General features: G+C 46.7%; 1 long non-coding RNA gene across 1 annotated transcript; it reads right to left on the reverse strand.

Moving 5' to 3' along the window:
* Window positions 1-1,359: 1,359 nt before the first annotated feature.
* On the reverse strand, window positions 1,360-7,247 carry LOC113912593. The gene is made up of 4 exons (XR_003516898.2): window positions 7,100-7,247; window positions 4,848-5,114; window positions 3,872-3,962; window positions 1,360-1,850 (listed from the first exon to the last, which is right to left on the reverse strand). It is a non-coding gene; the product is annotated as an uncharacterized LOC113912593 (long non-coding RNA).
* Between the last annotated feature and the right edge of the window lie 5,224 nt (window positions 7,248-12,471).

The raw sequence follows: 12,471 nt of genomic DNA on the forward strand, positions 1-12,471 counted from the left end.
TGTCTTAAACCAAACCAAGCTATTTTCTTCTAAGAAGAATTTAATCTTCAGATTTGCCTTAGTTCAGCAAACCAGCATGTTTCCTTTAGGTTTGGCTTCATGACTTTGGTTTAAGACCACACGGATACGCATATTAACAAGCACATGGGGCTAGACACTATACATCAACACGTGTAGACACTCATCTAGGTCGCATACACAGAACTCAAAAATAGAGTTGAGTGAGTAGGCATCTCTGTAGAGGAAGACTGCGGGGTCTGAGGAAGTGTGAGTTAGGAGGTAACTGGAGGGAAAAGAGAAGGTGAACAGGAGGATGGGCTCAATGGAAATAGAATTCTGTCCCTTCGTGTCTGTTGCCACAATTGCTACCGGCGCCTGCAAGGAGACAATCTTCTCTGACTCAGCAGATCTCAGAGGGGAGTCACCTGGTTCTGCAGCATCGTGGGGGCTCATCCAAGAGTGCCTAGACGGCCCCACCCTGATGAGTCCACGTTCCGCATGCTCTTCAATTTGAAGCACATCCGCAGAGTTCCGAGGACAGCCAAAAACCTTCCGGGCACATCAAGACCTATCGTGACCTCTCCACCCTTTACTCCTGATAACCAGAGCTAAGACCAGAAGAGAATGTCCACTGTAAAGACCCCGTTTAGGGAGGTGAAGGGGTCACTGTAGCACTGCGCCAGATCCAGATGGACTCCTCCCTTCAGATTTCCTTTGTTGGCTTTAAGGCTTCTGGGGCTAGAATCATCGTTCCTGGCTCAGGTACAGGGTGTGTCTCTTTGAAGCCTCTAACTCATTTTTCTGAAACACCTCCCTTATGTCACCACTGGAAAATGTTCTCAGCCAGGCGCTCTGCTTGCACTGGAGTGTGATCTCAGTCCTGTTCTGGAATGCTTCCAGCTAAACATGAGAAATTCTGACATACAGAGTTTTAGGTTCCTCATACTAGAGCTGTTAGGAGGAGAAATAGGATCATAAATAATTGCTAACACTTACCGAGCACTTAATATGTGCTAAACAACTTATCTACATTATTTAATTTCACCTTCACTACTCTCTTATATTCCTCACATACCACTACTATCCCACTTTATAGATGAAGAAACTGAGGCTCAGAGGTTAACTGAGTTGCCTGTGTTTGGAAAGTTGGTGAGAAGGAAACCAGTATTTGAGCTCACGTCTGTATGATCCCAGAAGTTTGACTCTTTTTTTTTTTTTTTAAGATTTTATTTATTTATTTGACAGAGAGAGACACACAGCGAGAGAGGGAACACAAGCAGGGGGAGCGGGAGAGGGAGAAGCAGGCTCCCCGCCAAGCAGGAGCCCGATGCGGGGCTCGATCCCAGGACCCCGGGACCATGACCGGAGCCGAAGGCAGACGCCCAACCGTCTGAGCCACCCAGGCGCCCCCAGAAGTTTGACTCTTAAGAACCATGCTTCACCCCAGAACACGCATGTGAAAACACTTGGCAAACTCGGGTTCTGCACACTTTACTTCTTGCTGTTCCTATGGAACATGATAATAGCTAGCAATTATTGAGTGCTTGTGATGTACCACGTATTTCACACCTGTTATCTCATTTAAGCTTAACGACAGTCCTCTTTGACTTTCTTACTGTCCACATAGGGTCTCCTTATCCACAGTAACACAGACGATGCACGTGGAACACTGGTAGCCTGACACCAACATCTGCTCTTCTTACCACTGCGCTATTCCGTCTTCCCCAAACCTCAAACATTCATCAGAAATATTCGACGAGGTGTTATGATTTCTGATCAGAAACAAATGGAGAATTGCAATATCCTTGGCTTGTTGTAGTTCAGGACTTCGGCACTTGTGCGCATCCACTCTGAGAAAGACAGAGGTGTGTGTAGTCCAAATTTGGGCCAAGTACCTTTTTAATTCCACCGCGGTTATGAGTCTTAGTTACTCACTGCTCTATACCCTTTTCTATAAGACTGCTAAGGATCAGGTAGCCAGCACGATTGTTCATTTAAGCACTCCTCTCCTTTCCTCTCCCCCAAATAGATCATGTGGCCCATCAAACAGGTTGGTATGTCTTTTTCCTGTGGGATTTTCTTCTGACTTCCCACGGAAGAGATTTCAAGTAAGCGAAAGAATTGATTGCCGGCGGACTAAAAGTCTTCATCGGCCATTTCTCTGCTCCCTGGTCTTCCGCCCTCCACCCAGAACAATAACAAGGGCGTTGCTGAGTACAAGTGTGGCGGGCGGGCTGGTGTTTCTTTTGCAAGCCGCCTGGTTTTGCAGCTTGTGCTTACACACCTGGGACCTGGAAATGTGGGAAAGAATTCTTTATTCCAGAAGCACCTCGATTTCTTAAGGGACTGCTGGGGCTCCCCCACTGGGGAAAAAGGCTAAAGTGTACACTGTGGGTTCCTGGAACAGAGGACGTAGGTTTCCTCCCTTTTGTAACTTCGGCAGCTGGGAGAGTGCCTGGCTCATGTGCAAACTTACCCTCATCTCGATTGTGCACCAATCAGCCTCCACTCTGCCTGGAAACCACATTCGATTGTCCTAGGGAAATGGTTCTATTTGTTCTCCTTGTGCCACAAAACTTCAGTTTAGGCACGCTTGCAAATTGCATAACCCACACAATGACGCCTGTATAATAGCTAAGATTGGGGACAGGCGGACGCGGGGAGGGAGGAAGGGAGTGTGAGAAAAAGAGAGAGAGAGAGAGAAATGCTGTTTTTCCTTGACTTCAGATTTACAAAATTCTTCTCCTTATTCTAAAGTCACGGTGCTGACACAGTGCATATATCTCTCAGACTCTACTATAAGCTTCTTGAAGACTGGGACGATTTTGCATTCACCTGTATCTCCCACAGGGCTCTGCGCATAGTACATGCTTAGTACCTATTTGCTGAATGAATGTAATTTGTAAATTTAGAAAACACTATGTCAATTGAGGAGTGTTTGTTGTTCTTCGTAGGACTTCTATACCATCAAAATGTCTATGGATCTGACAGTGCTGATAGCCGGTCCTATGCAAAGCTCCTACGATGTGCCGGGCACTCTTCCAGCTGCTGAGGATATAAACGGGATGAAATCTACTTCCTCTGTTGCAGGAACTCACTGTCTACACTTTAGCCTTTTTCCCGCAGGGAGGAGTCCCAACCACCCCTCAAGGAATTGAGGTGCTTCTGGAGTGCAGAATTCATTATCACATTTCCAGGTCCCCAGTTGTAAGCACAAGCTGCAAAACCAGGCGGCTTACAAAAGAAACACCAGCCTGCCACCCCTGTACTCAGCAACGCCCTTGTTATTGTTCTGGGTGGAAGGAGGAAGACCAAGGAGCCAGAGAAATGGCAGATGAAGACTTTTAATTTGCCGGCAATTAATTCTTTCACTTACTTTAAATTAAAATGTTCAGCCTTTTCCAGCCACTCATCAACAACTGTTAACATCAGTGTCTTTTCAGCATTGGAAGGTTCTGAGTATAAACAGCCCATTACCTTGCAGTGAAAGATAAATTGTAGAACCTTGATTAAGCAGAATGCTCTGGAAATGAGCTTTACTGGTTCATTGATTCTTCTACTTATCGAAAACTGAGCCAGAAAAAGTTTTTTTTTTTTTTTTTTACTTTTAGCATTCATTCATTCATTCATTCATTCATTCCACCAATTAATCAATGTACAACAGGAGTGAGAGCAGTCTCTGGAGCCGAACAGCCTGGATGCACCCCCAGTTCCATCACTTGGTTACCTTGGGCAGCTTGCTTACCCTCTCTGTGCTTCTGTCTGCCCATCAGTAAAATGGAAATGGTAATGGTACTTATTTCATAGCATATTTACAAAAATTTGATAGACTTACATATGTAAAGTCCAAAGGACAGTGCCTAGCACATACCTGTTAATATTATTATTGTTGATTGCTCCTATATTTTATTCATCAAAGGGCAATCAGCAGGATAAGATGATCCCTGCCTCACAGTGGATTCCTACGATTATAAAAAAATGTCAAACAATATAGAATTCTATAGAATAAAATATGAAAATCTACCCCCATCTCTCTTACTTCTACTTCCCAGAGGCAACCATTGTTAATCATTTCATTTGTAACCTTCCAGACTATTTTTCTAAGCATATGAAAAAATATATATAAGCACCAGTCGTTCATTTTTGTAAAAAATACAATCATCTTGCTAACAAAATATCAGGTACATTTTTGCAGATCGATCCATTCAGACCTATCTCCTTTGAAGTGGCTACCTTTTCCTTCTATCATATGATAAGCTATATATATATATTTTTAAAGATTTATTTATTTTTGAGAAAGAGCGAGCGAGCACGTGCACATGCACGGGTGTGGGGGCGGGGAGGAGCAGAGGGAGAGGGAGAGAAAGTCTTTTTTTTTTTTTTTAAAGATTTTACTTATTTATTTGACAGAGAGAGACACAGCGAGAGAGGGAACACAAGCAGGGGGAGTGGGAGAGGGAGAAGCAGGCTTCCCCGCCGAGCAGGAAGCCCAATACGGGGCTCAATCCCACGACCCCGGGTTCCTGACCTGAGCTGAAGGCAGACGCTTAACGATGGAGCCGGCCAGGCGCCCCGATAAGCTATATATTTTTTATTCCATCCTCTTCCTATTGCTGCCTGTTATGTTGTTTCCAATTTTATTACTGATGCAAACAACACCAAAAAGAACATCCTTATGCCTGTAGCTTTGCACATTGTAGAATATTTCTTTAGCATATGTTCCTTAAAATGGACATTTTAGTCCCTTTGCCCTTACTATGAAAGCGTCCACTTTGATAAAGGAGAAGTAGAGCAGGTTTGAAAGGACAGCCTCAGGCCCATTATGAGAGCTACCCATCCCATCACACCTGGCTGTATCCGGATGCCGTCGAGAGAGTAGCCAGTGGGCTGATACTCTGTCGCAGACTTCGGAAATTGATTTTTCGAGTGAATCCGTCGTGACACCTTATTTGGTTGCAGTTTTCTTCTTTCTAAAGATGTGGTAGAAGATTCTCAGTAATAGAGAGCTGTGATTAGTCAAGCTGCAGGTAATTAAGGTCTTCCTCTTAATCTCAGAATCTCATTCACATCCCTTTTTTCTCCTAGCCCGCCCGCCTGCCCTGAGGCGCTGTGACCTGGCAAAAAAAAAAAAAAAAAAAAAAAAACCCATGACTCTTTGACTTCTATTCTCCTCCAGATATTTAGAGCACCTGAACCAGGAAAGAAGAAGCAAGTGAGCAGAGAAGGAGGGGTGGAAGAGAAACATCGGCCAGAGAAGGATCATGATACCCTTAAACTGGAAAATCACTCAAGAGAACCTCATGTTGGAACTATCTGTAGACGATGACAAACAGGAAATGCTTCTGTGGTCCTGAGCTAAGCTAAAGACATGCCAAGGGGGTGAACTCCGGATACATGAGTTAGGTCATGGGCTTAAGTGTCCTGCAAAGAGTTCCAAAAATACAGTGGCTCAAACAAGACAGAAGTTGAATGTTCCTGTTGGAAGTGTCTGCGGATAGGCTGGCGATGCGGAACAGACGTACAGCACCGTTCCCTAAGGTCTTCAGACGTATAGGCGCTGGGACAGCTCTTCCAACCTCAGTGGTGGCTCCCACCTTTGGTTTAAGGTGGCCGCTGTGGTTGCTGCCATTTCCCACACAGGAGGAGAGAGTGGGGCACAGAATGTGCTGATGTGGTACTGATGTTATTCACTCACTGTCCAGTAGCAGCAATGTAATCCTATGTCCCTCCTAGCTGCAAGGGGCACTGGGAGATGTGGCCGTTATCTGGGTGACCATTTGCCCAGATAAATCTTGGCATTTTAACAGAAGGAGGGAGGAGTGGGAGGAGAAGGAGAAAAAGAAGAAAAAGAAGAAGGATAGACACGGGGCTTGTTGTAGGATTTGGAGCTGGAAGGTAGACATGACAACAGGGTGTCAAGGGGGAGAACTAGCCAGCCAAACAAACCAAGAGCTACCATGATTCGTTATGTTCTAGGGCCAATCTACTTGTTCAAAGCGCTTCCACATAATAATTGTATTTGATCTTGCCAGGAATTCTATCAGACAGGCAGAGAAGGCAGAGGCATAGAAAGAGCAGGAGAGTTGCCCAAAAGCACTCAGCAAGGTTGGGTGGAGAAAGGGGTTGGGGGCGGGGAAGTCAACATTCTCTACGGAAGAGACAACAGATGGAAGAAAGCTGCAGAAAGGTCACTTTTCTTTCAATTCAAGGGTACAGTTCCTGGTCAGGAGGCAGGGAGGAACTGCCCCCGACGTGCTGGCTGTTGCTGGACTGCAGGGCAAGATGAGCTAGGGAGACTGAAGGGCAGGAATGGGGGGTTCTCATACAGGATGACCTTAGGTTTCTTCCATCCCCGGTGTTTCTGATCTTAGGAAGAAATTTCATCAGTTGGTCCTAAAAGAATCTGAGGCTTAGAAATAAACAGCCGGTCCTTAGCTTATCCCCTAAGTCCCGAGGCAAGGCATGGGACTGTGAGCTGCTCCTTTGCTCGCAAGTGTGTGCTGCCCGCCAGGCCTCCACGATGCCCCCCCTCCCTCCCCCTTCCCCACCCCAATCCCCACTCTGCAGCCCCAGAGCTCAATAGAGCCTGATTTCACCTCAACGCCACCATGTGCTGCGGGAAGAGCCCCCAGCACCCTCTCCGGAGAACTAGTGCTACTAGGACCACCCTGGCTGGTTTGCCCTGGCCTCATGGCTGCCCCTATGCCCCAGATCTTCTGACTCAAATCTGCATTTAACACTGATGTGTATGCACAGTCAAGGTTGAGATGCCTGCTCTAGGAGACCCCCTGCTCCCGCGCAAGTGGCACACGCAGCTAACCCCAGATATGGAGGCAAGTTCTAGAAGATCAAGCCCGTAGGCTCAGTCCGGGTCGACTTGGCTTCCTCAGAGGGGGCTCAAAAGATCCTCTGTTGGTATCCAGCTCTCTCCTACAGGTCCTCACACCCACCCTCAAACCTGCCCAGGCTTGGGGGATACTAGGAAGTCATAGTTGAGATTAGATTTTCACACAAGCAACTAAACTTCAGATTGTACATACTGCCTTTGCCAAAGAGAAAATAAGTCTTACTCTAAGACCCCAGCAAATCTTATACTCACAGAGGGTGACGGGCCTGAGGGAATGATGAAACCCACAGAGGTACGAAACAGCAGAGCGGCAAAACGAACTACGAGGGTTTTTCTTGGACCCGTGCCTGATCTCTTGACTTAGACCTTGATTTCCTCTAGGGCAAGTCTTTTGGATATTTATTTTCATGGCTCCTCTAATTCGAGAAACAGGTTCGCTTTGTCGTGGTAAGGTCTGTGCTTTAAAGCGAGGGAGTGCAGAAAACAATGCAGCTCCTCCAGTTTCCTCTGGATGCACTACAAGATTGTGAAATTCTCCCTAACAGAGTTCCCAGTGAGATTGTTTGGGGTTGAGATGTTTGCCCCGGCAAGGGCTGGGTGCAAGGCTTGTTACTATGGCTTGCTAAATAAAGAACCAAGCCTCGATATGACCCCCAAACAAAATAAAGGAATTTGGCCCCTGAAACAGACGCAGTGACCCCAGGCCCGGCCCCCCCTCGCGGCTGCTCTGAATCTTGGCCAGCCAGGGCTGTTGGCTCCTTATCTGTTCCTTTGTAGCTGTGGAGGGCAATTGACAAAGACTCGTCCACCTCCCAGAGTCAGTCCCTCTCAGGGGAAAAATCGGACTTGCAAACAGGAGCTCAGGAGAGTTTTAGAGCTGGCATCTGCCTTCCAACTGGCCGACTTCACTCTCTCCTTCACTCTCGGTGCAGAGAAGGAGCTCAGGGTGCCTCACCCAAGTCGCTTGCGGCGGAGCACGGAACTTGGAGTGAGTTCCAGGTCCAAAGCCACTTCCCAGCATTTTCCAAGCCGCCCCTTCATCTGCCATTCCCCCCGCCGCCCCCCCACCCGGAGATGAAGTGACTTTGGAATGAACCGTAAACCAGTTAGTTACCTGTCTTGTTGCTCCAAACCATCACCAGCTTACACTTGGGTTCTGTGTCCCTCACCAGCCAGAAACACAAGTGTTAGCCCCAAATTCTGTTTCCAAGGCAGTACAGGGTCAGCCCCAAATCCTGGACTACAGGACTGGAGAGCGGGACCAGGCCAGCCAGGGGCACATGGAAGGCAGGCAGGCGTGTCAAACAGAATTAGCCTGCTGTGCTAGGTTCTCTGAAAACTGAGGACACCGGGATCCCCTAATGAGCCACCTCATGCTCACCGCCAGGAGGTGGGAGCCTTTGGGACCAAGGGCCCAATATTCTGGAACATATCTATTTTTATTTTTTATTTTCTTTTTTTTAATTTGATTTTTTTTTTTTAAAGATTTATCCATTTGACAGAGAGAGACACAGCGAGAGAGGGAACACAAGCAGGGGGAGTGGGAGAGGGAGAAGCAGGCTTCCCCGCGGAGCAGGGAGCCCGATGCGGGGCTCGATCCCAGGACCCTGAGATCACGACTCGAGCCGAAGGCAGACGCCCAACGACTAAGCCACCCAGGCGCCCCACGGAACATATCTATTTTTAAAGAGATACTAGAATTTTGTCTATGTTTCTAACTGAAATCACTTGCATGTTAAATACTGGCTTACCTTTTTAAATGTCTTTTAAAACGTTGACAGACTGACCGCAGTCCAGCCCCTGGACAGCATCTGCAGCCTAGCAGGGGGTCGAAGGCAGACAGACAGACCAGAGGGGATCCTGGCTCAGTCCCTGTCTGTGCCCTTGGGCAAGGCACCTCTCCCACCTTCAGTCCCCTCATCCATAAAGCGAGGGTAACGTCGGTCTAATCTCACAGCTTTTCTGGGAGACTAAGTGACATAATGTAGCTGAAGCACTTAGAATGCTGCCAGGCACATAATCAATACTCGATCAAAGCTAGCACTGCCATTATTATACCACTAAATCATGAAGACCTGAAGGTCCTTAGAGCTCCACCCAGAAAGCTCTAAAGCAGAGCCAGCCCTCATCATCCCTCACGGCCAGCTTCTGGAACAGCATCCTCCATGGCTGAACCGTCTCTGCTGAGCACTCTGTGTTAAGGTACCACGGCACACTGACCTATCCTGGGGGGCTGCACGGATGGAAAGAATGGAGGCAGCAGGCGGCTCGAACGACCCTGGAGAGTCTCGGAAGGTGCCAGGTCCTGGCCAGGGGTTATGAGCGTGCACGGAGGAGAGCATGGCCTCAACTACGAGGCCAGGGGTGTTTGGTCTGGGAGATGAATGTTCTTCCAGGAACAGCTCAGATTATCAGATACAAGAATGTGGCCTGTGACCTGCGAGAATTTTGTTCTGGTCTTTCTCAGCCAGTCAGGCATACGTGAATGATGTGGTTGAGATTGAGATCTGGCCTGCAGTGCCTGACGGGGAACGTAAGGCTTTGAAGGGGGTTGACAACTCTTTGGAACGCTGCCAACTAGTGCGTCGGTTGTTACATTCCCAGCAAGGTTGGGAAGGAACTGAGAACAAGACATGATAACCTGACCGAGGGCCTTGGTTTAAGGGGGTCCTGGTGCCTTTGTGCTTCACCAGGAAGCTTCTGCTTCCTGAAGGGTCGGAGATGGGTTCTTCGGTGCACACGACAGCTGTGGAAGCTAGTAGGGCTTCCAAGGGCATCACCCACAACGGAGGAGCGGGGCTGAGGCAGGAGGGACTGAAACACCGAAAATGGCCTTGAGAGAATGATCTCCCTTCTCTCTTCTGAAGAGGTTAAAAAAAAAAATGCACTAAAAGTTATTTTTGCTTAACACTGCCTGCATAAACCAAAGAGATCATTGAAATTACAGATAGCGCCCTACCTCTTGGGCAGCAGATGGAGGTCTATTTTCAAGAGGCATGGTTCTGTGGACACTACTATCCTGAATAGTTCATAAATTCCCGATGTATTTAAGTAGTGAGAAATGTTTCTTTTTCTATTTCCAGTTCTTTTCATGGACATGGAAGAGACAGATCAAGAAAAAATGTTTAGTATTTATGCAGTGCCTAGTGTCCCTTGTTTCTAGAAAACATAGTATATCTCCTCCCCCACCCCAGTTCTTTTTGCAAACCCAATTCTCTTCTCAGTGCCAGAAAAGAATTTATTATTTACAGGAATTACAGGGAAACATGCCGTAGCATAGTTTCAAGAGGTGGTATTGCGTGCTTGTTAATTAGCCGGGTTTTTGGAGTCAGACAGAATTAAGTTTGAATCCACCGCTTCCTAGATGTGAACTTGGGAAAATTACTTAACCTTTCTAAACTGAGTTCCCCACAGCTCTAAAGATGAAACTAATATTAGTATCTACCTCAGAAGATTGTTCTGAGAATCAGATGAGCTAATGGATAGAAAGCACTTAGCAGGATCTGACACATTTTAAATGCTAAATTAATGGTAGCTATTGTTAAAATTGCCCTTCAATTTGACTTAAAAAAAAAAATCCACACTTTCAAAAACGGGTTTTTCTTAAAGTCAGGTGTACCTATACTCAGGATCTGTTTGAATTTCTGGAGAAAGAGAAAATGAAAAAAACCATTCCCTCCTACTCTGCATGGCTCATGTTGGAGTTGGGCTCACCCTGAAAGTGGTCTGGCTGTGCTGTCTCAGTGAAGGCCTCCAAGGATTCCTCCAGAAGCTCTGGACTGAACTTCAGGGTTTCCTGGGATGGAGCAAAACGGCACGAACTTTATATCCCCTCCTGATCGGTCTTGGGATGTGGGCCACCCTGAGACAGGGCTCTCCTGGGTGGGGAGGCTCTCTATAGGGGAGCAGCTGAGGGTCATCTGCCAACAACATTCCCAGCAGCGGGGACAGCCAGCCCCTCATTGAAAGGGAAGGGGCATCTGGTGGCAGATCACAGTTTGCACTATAGCTCAGTTGTACTGTTTTGTCTTTTTTCTTTTTTTTTTTACACTGTATTTTGCTTCTAGACAGCTCCTAACACGTCACAAACTAGCACATTTTTCTCCTCTACTTACAGAAGGCTCTTGAGGAGTGAGGTGCTTCCCTGCTCTGCTCAGGCCCATTTTTCACGAAATGAAAAGTGGCCTATGGTAAGTCAGTGACAGTGCGGGGACAGGGACTCACACACAGTTCTCCTGTCATTCAGCCCGAGCTCTGCTACCCCATCATTGCTTACTTCTTATTTGGCCACCATATCCAGGTGACATGCAACCAAAGCTGGACATTATTTTTGGTTTCGTATCATGGAGCATGATGCCTTTGCTGGGCTCTGCCTCACTGCAAGAGCATCATAAACTTTCTCAAGAATCTTGCACTCCCACGTCTCAGTACCAGAACTAGGTCTAGGTGGGAGTAGATGAGGATGTCTCAACCACTGCCAACCAAACCAAGCGAGGGAGTCTCGGGAAATAGACACCAGGGGCCTTCACACACCTTACCCCTTCCATACCCTGCTTTCTGAGCTCTATTTAGGAACCTACCCGGCCATTGCCAAACACAGTCATCTCCGGGGACATATTCACAAAAGAGTCAACTACATAGTCCAGGGTGAATCCCAAGGGCAATCACTTTGGAGGCAGTTTTTTTTTTTTTTAAATAGTAAATAATAAACATTTCGTAACTCTTTCCATACTAAAATCATTGTTTTCAAAGAAGTGAATGTCATTGTTGACATTTCAGGCACAAAGTATTTCATCTTCTGACCAGGATGGACACAAATTTTCCTTTTTTCTCCGGACAAAAGACGTCAAACATGTACCAGTTTTCACATCAGAAAGTTGTAGGTTGGGTTTCCCAGCTGTGGGGTCTTTAGAAGTAGGGTGAGGCTGCCCCGTTGCCAGGACAGCATGTTTTGGTGAGGACTCAAGGCAAACTGCCTTTGGGAGGTAGAAGGAGTGTGTTAGTTCCTTGTTAATGGCATTAATAATATTTATTTTTTTCTCCATTGCTCCAGGCAAACGAGGTGCCATCCTTGCTAAAAGTACAGATTTTGCAATTTTTTCCCAGATTCCCTTGGAAACAACGTGCTTTCCATAAAATGTGATGGTCCGTTCACCCTGTACTGGCCCTCTGATCCTCCGAGTGTCAGGAGCGGCACGGAGGGTGCCATCTTGTCCTGGAAGGCCAGGTAGTCTTGGGACCTCAAGACATCAAAGGTGGGACATCGCTAAACTGGTCGACAGGTATGCAATTTCTGGTTCTGGTAAAGTTGTAATTCCAGCACTTCTGGAGAATTTGATATATATGCTCTCTTTTTCCTAAAAGAGAAACATTTCAAACATGCAGTGCGTTAAATTCTCCTTCAAATTCAGCTGGCCCTTAGGGTATTATTTTAACCTTTTGTGGCACATTAAGAAAGGAGCTCTGGGAGCCATCAGAGTTTCCCAGAGTCTCTCTTCAAACAAACAAACAAAAAGAGAGCAGGGGGTGGCTTATTTCAGACTAATAGACTTCATGTCAAAAAGCATTAAACGGGTCAAAGAAAAACATTTTATACCTTTAAACAAAGGTACAATCTACAACAA

The sequence above is a fragment of the Zalophus californianus genome, chromosome 4 (genome assembly GCF_009762305.2).
Source record: "Zalophus californianus isolate mZalCal1 chromosome 4, mZalCal1.pri.v2, whole genome shotgun sequence".
Taxonomy (NCBI): domain Eukaryota; kingdom Metazoa; phylum Chordata; class Mammalia; order Carnivora; family Otariidae; genus Zalophus; species Zalophus californianus.